We start from the raw sequence: 12,468 nt of genomic DNA, 5'->3' as shown, positions 1-12,468 counted from the left end.
CGCCGGCGATCGCGATTCCGTGTGGCTGCACCACGGAGACGACCAATGTGATCAATCCCCATGGGAGTGTGCTGGCATCAGAAGCGCGTCTACCGGTCGCGATAGCTCGAGTGCAAATGGTGAAGGTGGTGCACACAATGGACGGCAGGAGCGCTCTAAATTGTATGGAAATTGTGTGCGTCCTGAAGCTACCGGGTCGATCATCTGTTCGGGTGAAAGCCCTTCTATGGACATTCGTTGAACAGTCGTATCGAAAGGAAAGTGTTTTTCTTGCTTCGCCATGTGGAGGTTTGGTCCTCTAGAGCAGCCTGAACGCATCGGTATGAACGATTAATTACGCGTACCAACGCAACGACCTTTTCTCCAGGGCGTCCTTTCTCTTGACGGCTGTGAGAGCGATGGAATCATTGGGTCGGTGGTTTAGAGACTCACTTCAGCGGGCTTCTTCTTAAATTGTCTAATGTCTATCGAAGCTCCGTCTATGGCTAATCTAATGCAAGGAACAACATCATTCAAGGGGCTAGGGTGCCCTGCTGCGTTATTTTGTTGAGAAATTCTTTTTATGCGGTCAGAAGTATTGCTCGTTGACGTTTGACATGAATAAATTGGGGGAGGATGTAACCATCGACACCTAAATGAAGATGTAGGCTTTTGTGTTGTCTCTTACTAGTGAATGAAATTTCTTTGGTCTTTTTTCTACTGGAGAATGTTCAGATACGTCGTTTATTATTGTCCATTGGTTGACGATTAAGTTAAGCGGGCAACTTGGCACATTAGGTTAAAAACTTACTTATTAATGAGACGTTTAAGTATATTTTTCTGTTTTTGTTACTTTTACACTTTATTCGACTTGCCCAAAGTAAGAGTATCGTCTACTACTTCTCCGTGACACATCTTTTACTTCACTCAACCAGTTTCCTCCCGAGACAAAGTGGTTTAATCTTTCGCGGAAGTGATTAAAATCGAACGATCACTTTAGCGCAGCTAACGATGGTTCTCTTTTTCGCTTTCGGTTTGGGCCCCATTTTCCCAACCCATCACTCAGCGTGCTTGTCAATAAGGGCTACGAAAAAAAGGGGAAGTAACCGCGGCTACAGAAGAGTCCTTCTTTTCGACATTCCTGGGACAACTAATTGGTTTTTCTGTTGCTGTGGTTGCAGAGCCCGTGGAAAGTGAGAACCAGTCTCATGCGTTTGTCTTCGACCGTGATGAGATCACGCTACTAGTACGAAGTTTCCTCTTTGTTGCCTTCCTTCCCCAAACTCGAACGCCAATTTTCCCGCGATCGAGTGAGAAAAAGTGAACGGTTTCCTCCGGTCGGTCGGAGTTGTTTTGTCGCGCCGTGAAAAAGGAGGCCGATCCACACGTAAATGAAGTTTAGCTCGAACGGGTCGGGCTAACTAATTTCTGCTGACTGGAGTACCGAACGCATCCAGCGCTTCATGTGAACATAGCTGAGCTTCTTGTTTAGGCGTTAAAGGCAATAGGGCAAGCGTTTCCCTCTTTCGTGTTAGATGTGCAGAGTGCAGCATAAAGTACGGTACGGCGGGGTGCGGTTAGGAAAAGTGCAGATTACTGTCAATTTCCTCCGAGGAGGAAGAGTTGTTTGACGCGAACAAACGATGGTTCGTAATTTATCGTTGGGAATGTGAATGTCGGGTTGCAATGTAGTCGTGGGAATTTTGGGCATCTTCGCGAAGAAGTTCGTGCATTGGAGGAGATCCATTTCCGGTGGTGTACGGTTATGAAACAAAAAAAAATGTCCTTAGGTTACGCTACCTAGGATCATCCTTGCTGAAGATTTGGAGGTCTCTTTTCAGTAAACACAGCCAAACATTCTGTTTACATGGTTACATGGTTAATGCGGGATTTCAAGATCGCCTTCCATTAAAACTGTCAACGTCTGCTGTCCAGCGTGCGCCACGATTGCATAAGATTGACAAAAACAGCTCTTTCATTTCGTGTCTTCTTCGCGCAGCGATTGCGACCCGTGCTCTTGACCACTGTTTGGCCTGACACGGTTTGTCACTTTGGTGCTTTAGTGTCGTCTACTTTTACGCTCAACGCTTGAAAGATGTGGTTTAAACTAGACGCAAAGAAAATATAGGTTCAAAGAGAATCAAACAGTCGGCTTCACGTGTTATCCTGCGCTCCATCATGTGGTGGAAAAAGCTGTTGAATGAACATGGTGATGTATCGTGTTTCGGTTGACTGAATGCTAGTTGGAAACTCCACTGGTACTAGTAGGGTAGGCGGAAGGTCGTACATTAAGACTAAGAAAGGTGCATTTGCTGTTCAGATTTCTGTTGCATATGAAACAATCCATTGATTTCGGTACACTTCTTTGGGATTTCACTCTGATAGAAGAGGAGGTTCATGCGCTAACTTGTTTCATTGTTTGGGAAGGTAAAGAGAGTACGGTCTGTCGTGGCTAGCCAATTGTCTGCTACAGCTCCAGCTATTGTATTCTTCTGCTCGGAAGAATCCGTCGGCTAATCCTGCCCTTATGCTAATGAGCAAAGCAAAAAAAAAACCGGTACCGGTGGCCGCACGCAAGACTATTTTATGCAATCCTTATGCAAACAGGCGAATCAGTTAGTACGTGAATATTTTACCGCAGAGAAAAGGGTGACTTGAGAATTGTCAGTCAGCTGCAGCTTTTTTCTTCTCACCACATTGAATTGTGGACCAAAAGAGCAAAGAGAAATATAGTCATACACTCTCCCACGCTTCACTGTCTTCACTACTCGGTAGCAAAATAAGCTACTGTTACCGCCATTTACGAACGGTCTTGGCAATCGAAAATCGCTTCTGATAATGAGCCACCTGGCACTTGGTTAGTCGTAGCCGGGGAATATTGGTCCCTCCGTTGCCAATTTTAACAATGAAATCAAATCAACCCCCACACCACCAAACCATTGTGTGGACGGTGGAGCTGTGTAGGTGAAAAAAGTGAAAGTGAAAAACCGGCAGCTAAACGACCGGTGGTCAAAGTGAAGCGCAAAAAGAGGAAGGAAAATAAACATTTCCAAAAAAAAAGGTATCTTCAATTCCACTTGAGCGCGCGCCTACCTGAGCCAGAGGGGCCACATCTGTGGCAGCTCTCATCGACTTCCGACTTTAATTCAGCCTGTAGACGCCAGTGCTCATTACGTCAGCGGAACCACCGACTCATCGCTTCCGAGATGGCCTTGGAATTCGCGAACAAGCCGTTGGAGAGAAGAAACTGGAATGACATAAAGCAAGTTACGTGTGTTGCACGAATTACCGATGCCTTCCCGGTGTGTCGGGGGAGAATTCTTTCATTTTTTGTGTGTGTGCGCGCGGAGGTGGCCTCATTGCAGCGGACATCGTTGTACGCACGAAGGCGTGAATATTGCCTTTAGTGTCGATGCCGCACAGAGAACGGTGGTCCGTGTGCTGTTCGGGAACTTGGTAGCGGTAAAGTACCGGTATGAAGTACTGCTCTTCGTACGCATTGTTTGTTAAGACAACCGGTGACACCTTTGGGCCGGGTTGAGGGTTTTTCTTTCGAACGGTGGGCGATTGCATTAAAAAAATGGCAAACAAAAGCATCTGGAACATTGGTAGGTCACCTTTCCTGGTTCGTTGAGCTAAGAATGGAGGTAGGCATGTGTTGTTGTTGTTGACACCTGGAGTCCGTAGAGTGGCAATTGTTGTCTTAGCACATCTTAGATGGCGTCTGAAAATCATCTACCCGTGAAGTAGCCAGTTGTTTGCAATTCCATGCCAACGGTAGAACTGTTGATTTAGATGTTCCCAATACACTGTTTACTTCGGTTCGGTTATACAACTTGAATTGTTTTAGCAAACATGAGTAAGTCGTTTGTGTTTGACATGACAATGTACTAATTTTATGAGCTGCCAAAGAAGAGACATTGTTACTACAAATGGGGCTCTGGAATGTGTTTTATGACGCTTTCATGAAGATGTTTTGTTAAGAATTTCTATCTCAGCCTTTTTCCATCGTCAGATACCTCATCATTCATCGTTTAACTAGAATACGCTAATTCCTCAACGTCCAGTAACCTGCCGCCGTCTAGCTTGAGTGAACTATGCTGCTAGGCTGGTTAGGACGTAGATGAATTACATATTAATTACAGCCATCAACCATAGTAAACTATACGGCTCAATCCTGTGCCACTCCTTAGACGCGCTTGTACACCGTTGACGTCGGCGAGTGGCGGCGCCATCGGCAACGGAAAAAATGATCCAGCCAGACGTGAGCAGCGGCGTTTAACTTCATATCGTTCTTGCTCTCCTTGTTCATGTACACCGCGGCCCTACCTGTTGGTGATTATATTCTAGGCATGCGGAAATCGTGATGCTTGCGTTGTGGCGACAGTGATTTATGGCGGCGTGGGGCGCTTCGCTGAAGCCGGCCGGTGGGAATTTAACTTTCTATTTCTAAACTCCTGTAGAATGCGTGTCCATTCTTCGATGTGAGACCGTTGCAAACCGTACCTTAAGGATGGCATTAATAACCGAGAGTTTCACCGAGTGTGTGTGTGTGAAATGTGCCGCAAAGAGCTAACAAGACATTAATAAGGTCGTTTGGTTCATTTCATCACCACATCGGTCGATTATGATCTGATCTGAAGGAAATGCTTCATCCAGCTCATGCGCACCGCGCTCAGTCAACAGTGTGTCGACCTACTTATCCGAACATTTAACCTTCGACATCAATGTAATCTATTGATTCGATAGCGCTGCCTTACTTGGAGAGAAAGCTGATGGAAAACTCCTTCATTCTGAGGGGAGCACGAGTATCTCAGTGTCCTATCGTTGGTTGAAGAGGAACGATCGTTTGCTCGGTACGTACGGTGTGCTGCGAAGAGCTAAGTGCTTAATGAGAATAAATTACTCATAAATTTCCCATCGACGTCCGGAACCGGCGCATCGATCATGCACAACCGAAACCGAGCTAAGCGCATATTGACCTCGTCTGTCGGGATCTTGATCAGCTGTACGTTGGATCTATATTTGTTTGAGGCCATAGATAGCTCTTTTCCTTCGGGCTTTGCCAGCGACCACTAATAAAAGCGTTTCCCAGTGACCCGTATCATGTTGCAAAATTAATTAGCTCAGAATTTACTGCTTGATCCGGCCGCTGTTCGCTAGGGGGATGTCGTTTAGAAGTAGGTTAAACACATTGCTGTAATGTCTGGTTCTCTTTAGGAAGCGATATCATGTGTTGCTGCCCCTAATGCTCATCAAGGAAGGTATCTTCTATGATTGGAGTCGTGTATGCTGAAGAACAGCACATTCCAACTGCAAATCATTCATGTCCCGAACTCTCTCATCCTGATCTTTTCACTCCGGCCCAGCCATCTACACTTGTTGGTGTCGTCGCCTGTCCATAAGAGATTAAGTCATAAACTTTCTCCTAATTCGATCAAACACTGATCGGCACGGCATCGTCACGGCATGTTTGGCATGCATGTTGTGCAGATTTCACCTCCATCCGATCGTCCGCGATGATGGATGATTGATCAGAAATAGGTCTGCGCTTGGGAGGCTGTTGGAATATTTTATACTTCATTAGGGTGCCCGTTTTTGGACGGGTGGGGGACCACAAGCCGTACAGCAACATAATGAAGATATCTTCTCTCGATCGCTGTTTGAAGCGAACGACAGCACCGAAAAGTAGAACATCTTTTCGGCACGAACGGAAGGCACTGTATCCGGAGGTCACTGGTGGTCGTCGTTTAGTATGCGTCCGCGTGGAAGATTATCCGCTTTTAAGTACTGCACTCGGGGCTAGCCACCTTGGCGAGTGGCTTAGCGTTGCTGGCCCATTTTCGTAGGTCACCGGGGATGCAAGCGTGTACTTCACTCAGTCGTCATCCAGTCGGAAGCATCCAGTTTCGACCGTGAGCGTGAGCAAATGAGCGAAAAGTCCGGTAGCTGATCGGATCGGATTTTTATGGGTAATAATTTAAAATTAGCATAATTTAATGATCGGAGCTAGTTTCGGGTGGAAAATCAAATCCCATGGCTCGGTTGGGCACACTGTTGGGTAGGGTGGTTTTGGAATGATTTCTTAGTTTTGATGTTTTCTTGCTGGTCGATTTCCAATGTTATTGTGCTTTCATCCAGACTGGGCTGAGTTATTTTCGGAAGATTTACGATGCTGGATGGCAACGAACTACCGGATCGTGAGCGTTCTCTCCAGCGGATCGATACCGGATGCTGGGGCCGTTGTGAGTGCCGTCAGGCTGACAGGCTCTAAGGGGGAATGTTTGTCCGATGAGTTGCCTTGGTTGGCGCTTAAGTGTTCACAAAACATGACATCTTCGGCTTATTCGGAGGGGGATTTAAGCATTGCGCTCGGACGAAGCGGCACGGTTTTGAGGGATTTAGTTGTTTGCATAAATTTGGGACGCTCTACCGCCATTGGTGATGGTTTGCTGAGCTTCAAACATTTGAGCAGAGCCTGTTGTGTTTATAAAAGTTTTCTGTCGAATATTGAATTTTTAATTAAATATTCAAGACAGATATAAATTCAATGAGTGTACCTTCGAAGCTCAAACGAAATTGCCTTTATACGTAATACGATTTCTAACACAAGTAGAGATCTTGTAACACATTTGGCGACGGTTTCCGTACGGTAATGAAGCCATTTTCCGCTTGCTTGAGTACCACCGACAGCGTTGTCAAATACTTTTTTACCCCAGAAGCTCTTTAAACAACTTTTCTTTCCCGAGCTCACGAAAGTCTGTCTTGCATTTGCATGAAGAAAACATTTCATAACGGAACTTCAGTACCGAGCCGCACGTTTTTGTAGCCTCGCAACATTTAACAGAAGAGACGGAAAACAATTTTCCCAAAAAAGCTATTTACCCGCAAGCAAATTCATTCGTCGGTTCCGTTCCGATAACGTTTGCCATTTGTGCGGCGCTGCGGAAAAGTCGGGCTGAAACGGATGAGATGGGAGGGAAAACTGAGAGATCTTTTGTTTGGAGACAATTTTAGTGAAAAATCCGTTTTTCTCCTCCCGTCAGTGCCCGCCTGTGAAGTATGTCGAATGTTGAACATAGCCTTTCATGCGCTGTTGGCAGTAGTAGTTCGAATCGCACCGTCATGGCGCGGGAAAGAAAACCATCAAAATTGTCGGATCGCCATTTCCTCCTGCCATGCGCCTTTCCCCATGTTTTTGTGTAGCCTTTTTTTTGACTCAGATGGATTGTAGCTTTTTTTCGTTCCCTTCCCAGTTTTGTTGATTTTCTAAACGTAGTAAAGCTGTGTTTGACTCGTGCCGCCCGACGTGCCGCAAACGTAACCGAAAATGGGAAATTACCTGGTCTTGATTTAAATTACTCAATCGGTACACCCCCTTTCGTAGGCATCTTTCTTCCCACCTTCTCTCGCAAAACAAAACAAAAAAAGACCATCCACGCCCTCGAGGAAGTCTCAATATCCCGCTAAAATGTTCTGTCCGACCGGGATCGGCCTTCAAGGTCTTTGTCGATGTTTTAGAAGCGAAGAAATAATGCGTCTCGATCTGCCTGTGCCTGCACTTCCTGGGTTTCCTGGATGGAAGTGGGTGAGTGTGCGCGCGTGCGGCATAGTCTCGGGTCACCCACCCACCCAGTGCCGTATTTGCATTCGACCTACCCCGATGTCCGCTGGCTTTGAATGGAAACTGTAATTTAAAACCTCCGGGGCCCGAACTGGTCGTATGGGGTACCGTTTTTGGGCATTTTTCTGGCGTCTCTGCAGTTGTTCTGGGCGGCTGGTTCGGCGTTACGTTGGCGGCTTCCTTTGGATGTGGTCATTGATGTGGTTTGATTGTTGGGTTGTGCAGCGGCAACCGTTCCAACTAGGGCGACCGTATGTGCGACTCAAACAAAGTGTGAGATAATTAGTGCTCGGGTTATTCAGTCGATGGAAATGTTTTATTTGAGGTTTGATTTTAAAGGTCTGTTTAGATTCGGTTTCAGTAGACAGGCCAAAGAACTGTTTTCTTTTCGAGGGAGGTTACCGGTAGTGTTAACGGTTCGCCAAAACTTGGGCGTCATAATGGATGCTGCCTTATTGTCTTGATTTCCGTACGAAAGTTGGGGTAATTTGTTGAACCCGTAGTTCATTTGTTTGATGTGGCCAGAACAATTGGAAGTGCAAAAAATCCACCCAGGTGTTTTACGGTGTTAGCATTTACTTTTGGAACGGTAGAGTATTTGAATTTCAAAATAATGAAGGTTTGTTTTTCGATTCGCTTCAGACACATTCAAGATTCGTTTCGATTCGGAAGGAGATGTTTTTCAGCTCAGCTTCCGTTTTAGTTGAAAATTCATTTTACCTTGTATGTTTGTTTTATTTAATTTAAAATTCAATGCATTTTTTCTCATCTTTGTAACAAATGACTAAATTTATTGCTGAAATTTGGAATATTTATATCCTCTTCAGCACAGTTTAACTTATTCTCCTTCCCATTATTTAACCAAGAAAGCGAAAGTTAAGCTCAGAGTCAGTCACCTTTAATGAATGATCCCAATGTTATCAAACAATGATCAGCTAAATGGAAAACTGCTCTGGTAGCTGGAGCGATTAGCAAAAGGTGGAAGAAAAAACAAAAGCTCACAGAAAGGTACACCAAACCCCAAGCGACTATCGCTCAGTCACTAAGAGCCACCTGGGTGTAGCGGGAGGCTGTGAATTATGATAGCCATTTCCTGCCCGGTCAAAAAAAAGCACAGCTGATTTAGAAGCCGCTGTAATAGAGACAGAAAAAAAACAACGCACAACGGGACAGCCCGCCACAGCTGCCCTGCAGATAGTGGAACGAAAAAAGCACATGCTACTGGCCTACAACTGCTGCACCGGTTTCGGCGCGGAAGGTTTGGTACCTCTTTCTTTTGGCGCGCTATCGTCGGCGTCCCCGTCGACGTCTCGGCTCGTTATGCGACACACACACACACACATAGTGTCCGATTGTAGGCTATTGTCCCTTTTCCCGTTGACAGACCTTCTATTCCACTGGGGTGTTTGTTTAGCGGTTGCGTTTTTTCGCTCCTCCCTCAGTTTGGCTTTTGCTTTCATTTGGCGCCCCCCAAAACTATGGTGCCATATCTCTGACATAACCTTCGAACCATCGGCCGAACACGTGACATATTTTTTGGCAGCGGGTGGAGTGGTATCCGACCGGTACGGTACGGTGCGGGAGGGCTTTGCACGCTGGGGCGTTCCCCCCTTGGGTAGGTAAGAGAAACGGCACGGTTAGGTGGAACCGCGGCTGTCCCTATGCGTTTGTCCTACGCTTGTGGAATTCGACCTAGCGAGGTCGTTCGCTGTGTTGCTGCTGCTGCCGATGGAGCATCGGGTTTTTGGTTCGACCGCGTTAAGGCCAGTTTCATAACCTAATGCCCTACAGTGGACGAAGCAAAAAAACAAAACAAAACAGAGATCTCCCTTACGCGGTGGGAGGACAGCATCTCCCCGACCACCGCTCGAATGAGTGTTTGAAAAAAGGTTGGTAAATAGGGAATCAATATTTCAATGTACCGTGTCTTTAGAATTGAGAAGATGAAACAGAAACATGCCTAAAAGAGCTCTTATAACTATGTTGAGAATAAAAACGATGAAGTAAGAAGAGTCAGCACGTGTCCGTTGCATGTTCATCTTAGAGCGCAACAGCATCAACTTGCATTACGCCACCGCACCCCGAATTCAGCTGGCCCAATCCCTTATCGGCTTCCTGGTGACGAAGACGGCGTGTCGGTAACTGGTGCCGCTGATGACCCGATGTCACCGATACCGCTTTTAACGGTCAATTTAAATAATCCAACCATACGGCGCGAGCGATATGGTCCAATGCGCTTCGTCCCGCCTACATGCGCATGCACGATCATCGGGAATGTTATGATTATTCTTTTACAATATTTAAAACGAAAACCAACCCATTTACGCAGTTCAATCGCGGGGCTGGGACCGGGTCGAAAGAGTGCAATAAATTTTGATGGCCCCGTGGGAGAAACGGCCTTGAGCCTCTCTGCGTTACGTTCGGGTAAGAAGTGGCGATAATGTGTGCAATCGTAGAATGTGGGGTTGCCTCAGACCCTTCCCTAAACGGCAAACATCCACACTCCACACAATCATCACGTCCCATTCACATTGGGCCGGTAGAAAAATTGGGTCATCGAGGGGCAAAGGCACATGCTGACCGGGAACATCATGCCCCTGCTGATTGACCATATCGAAATATAGCATAATATTTTATATCGCCTTATGGTCGATGCAGGGAAAGGGTTTCGCTCTCCCGGTTGTTGATTTTTCGGGGGCTTTGTTTTAGACTAGCGCTGCGGCAGCAGTGAAGCGATAAATAAATTGCATCGTTTACCCAGGGTTTCCCCACATCCCATCCTTCATTACAGTTCCCTGCGTACATTGCACAGGTTTGGGTTATGGAAATTTAATACCCGCGCCCAAGGTTGTGTGGCGATTCGATTTTATGATTGTTGCGTAAAATATTCGATACCATCACCGAATGGGAGAGGAGTAGTGTGTGCGATGTTGTTTTAAATATTGCTACATTTTGGAAGGGCATCCCGAGAAGCAGAGAAGAGGCTCTCGTTTTATGAGCAGGTAATGTTTATTGCTTTATTTCGGGAAAACTACTTTCGGCTGCGGTGCGTGTGTCGTTCGTAATTGTCGTTTTATTGCGCAGAAACTTGATATGCAGGCTGGAAACGTAATCAGGGGCCGAGTCAATACTGCTGCAACCACAACATGCATCGGTGGCTAAAAATAATGTGCAACGATCGTTCTCAGACTCTACTTTAAGAAACAAAACAACAACAACAAAAAAGAAGTAAGAAAGCCACAAACATCACCCTCCAGCGGGCCACAGGGGTATAATTTTTAATAGCTCGTTTGCAGCCAAAATTAGGTTCCGTTTCAGATGCATTTTAATGCGCTCGTTAATGCAGCTTATTTTCCACGCCGTTTTCATTATCATCTTCTCCCGCCATTTCCTCCACGACAGGGAGGTTTTGGTCTTGCCTTTGGATTTGGTTGTTGTGTGTCCCGTTGCCCTTGGTAATGAAATACGGCCGAAAACAGTGCGATGGAAATCTTGTGGATGCTTTTGCACCCCCGGGAATCGTTTTCACTTTCCGAAACCGAATGACCGGCGGAGTAAGGGAAGTGTAATGTGATCCCCAAGTAATGCTTCTTATCAAAACAAATTTTATTCCAGTTTCACGACTCAGCTGCAGCTGGAAAGGCACGAACTAAACCATAGCATGCATTACATGTGATCCGTTTTGGGTAGCAATTACAGAGGTATTAAATATTTTACCACCGATATGCGATAAGTGCATCCTCACGCGCCGAACTCGTGGTTAGGGAAAGAATAAGCCATAACCTACTTTAAATCGCAGTAGGGATGAAGGTGTAAAGGGAATGCTTTCAAAACCCACAACCACACCACCAACATGATGCTGCTGATGGGGACATCCACTTGAGGAGCGTCTTATCGCGAGCCTCCCAATCACCTCGTGGGTGCTATTTAATCCTCCAAAATCTTCACCCCAAGAGAAAAGCCAAAGAAAGTGTAGAGTGCTAAAAAGCTGCCGCCGCTGATGATGGTTGCAGTTGACTTACTTTGTTCGGTTGGTCTGTTGGGCATTAGGAAGGCCACACCAAGGTTAGGCGCGACACGATGCACTGTGAACGGAAAGGCGTCGTAAAATGGAGTCGTTAAGGCTAATTTTCCGACTACAATAACGTCTTTTTCGAAAGGGTCACCAATGAGAATGAAAGCGCCATAATCTCTCCCAAACCTTCTCTGGGGCACTGGGACGACAATGTCTATATGTGTTTGTGTGTATTTTTGTGTACATTTATCGTTGGATTAGACGAGGAGCATGTGTTTTGAGATTGGAGCAGGATTTTGTCACTTTTAGTGTGGCTTTAAAAAAAAACAGAGGGGAAACTAGCAGGAAAGAGGAAAAGATCATGTTTCTAAGTGCGGCAGCGCATGATGTGTGGTGACCACCCTGTGTGTGACATGCGTTAAAACGAGCTACCTCAGTGGGAGGGTGGGTTTCTTATTACCTTTTCATGCAGCGAGGTGAAAGGAAGTAAAATAGGTATCGCTCTGATACCGAAGCAGTAAAGAGAAAAGGGACAGTTTTCCATACAACGTGCATGAAAACGTGCATACAAGGGCAATGCATTTTGAGGGCCTGTTTTGTTTTTTTGTTGTTGCTTTAGTTTACACTTTCGATTTAAAGCATAATAAAACTGGAGGAAACGAAACGATGGATGTGACACAAGATAAGAGAGTCCGGTAGTTGTAATGACCTGCGTGCCGGTGCATTTTAGTGCATAAAGCGTACGCATGCCATGAAATTGCTGTCGCTGTTAATTGTCAGCAGGTTTTTTTGTACGTTTTACCCACGGTCGCCCTTGCCAGTGCGCTGTGCGGAGGGGGGCATAGGTGGT

At 46.0% G+C, this 12,468-nt stretch overlaps 1 protein-coding gene across 6 annotated transcripts in view; it reads left to right on the top strand.

Annotated features, from left to right (window-relative positions):
• LOC121595284 (protein spire) overlaps positions 1-12,468 on the top strand; it is a 118,324-nt gene that overhangs the window by 62,073 nt on the left and 43,783 nt on the right. The gene's annotated exons all lie outside the window — the stretch shown is intronic.

Source organism: Anopheles merus, chromosome 3R (assembly GCF_017562075.2).
Source record: "Anopheles merus strain MAF chromosome 3R, AmerM5.1, whole genome shotgun sequence".
Taxonomy (NCBI): domain Eukaryota; kingdom Metazoa; phylum Arthropoda; class Insecta; order Diptera; family Culicidae; genus Anopheles; species Anopheles merus.
This window is presented reverse-complemented; position numbering and strand designations above follow the sequence as displayed.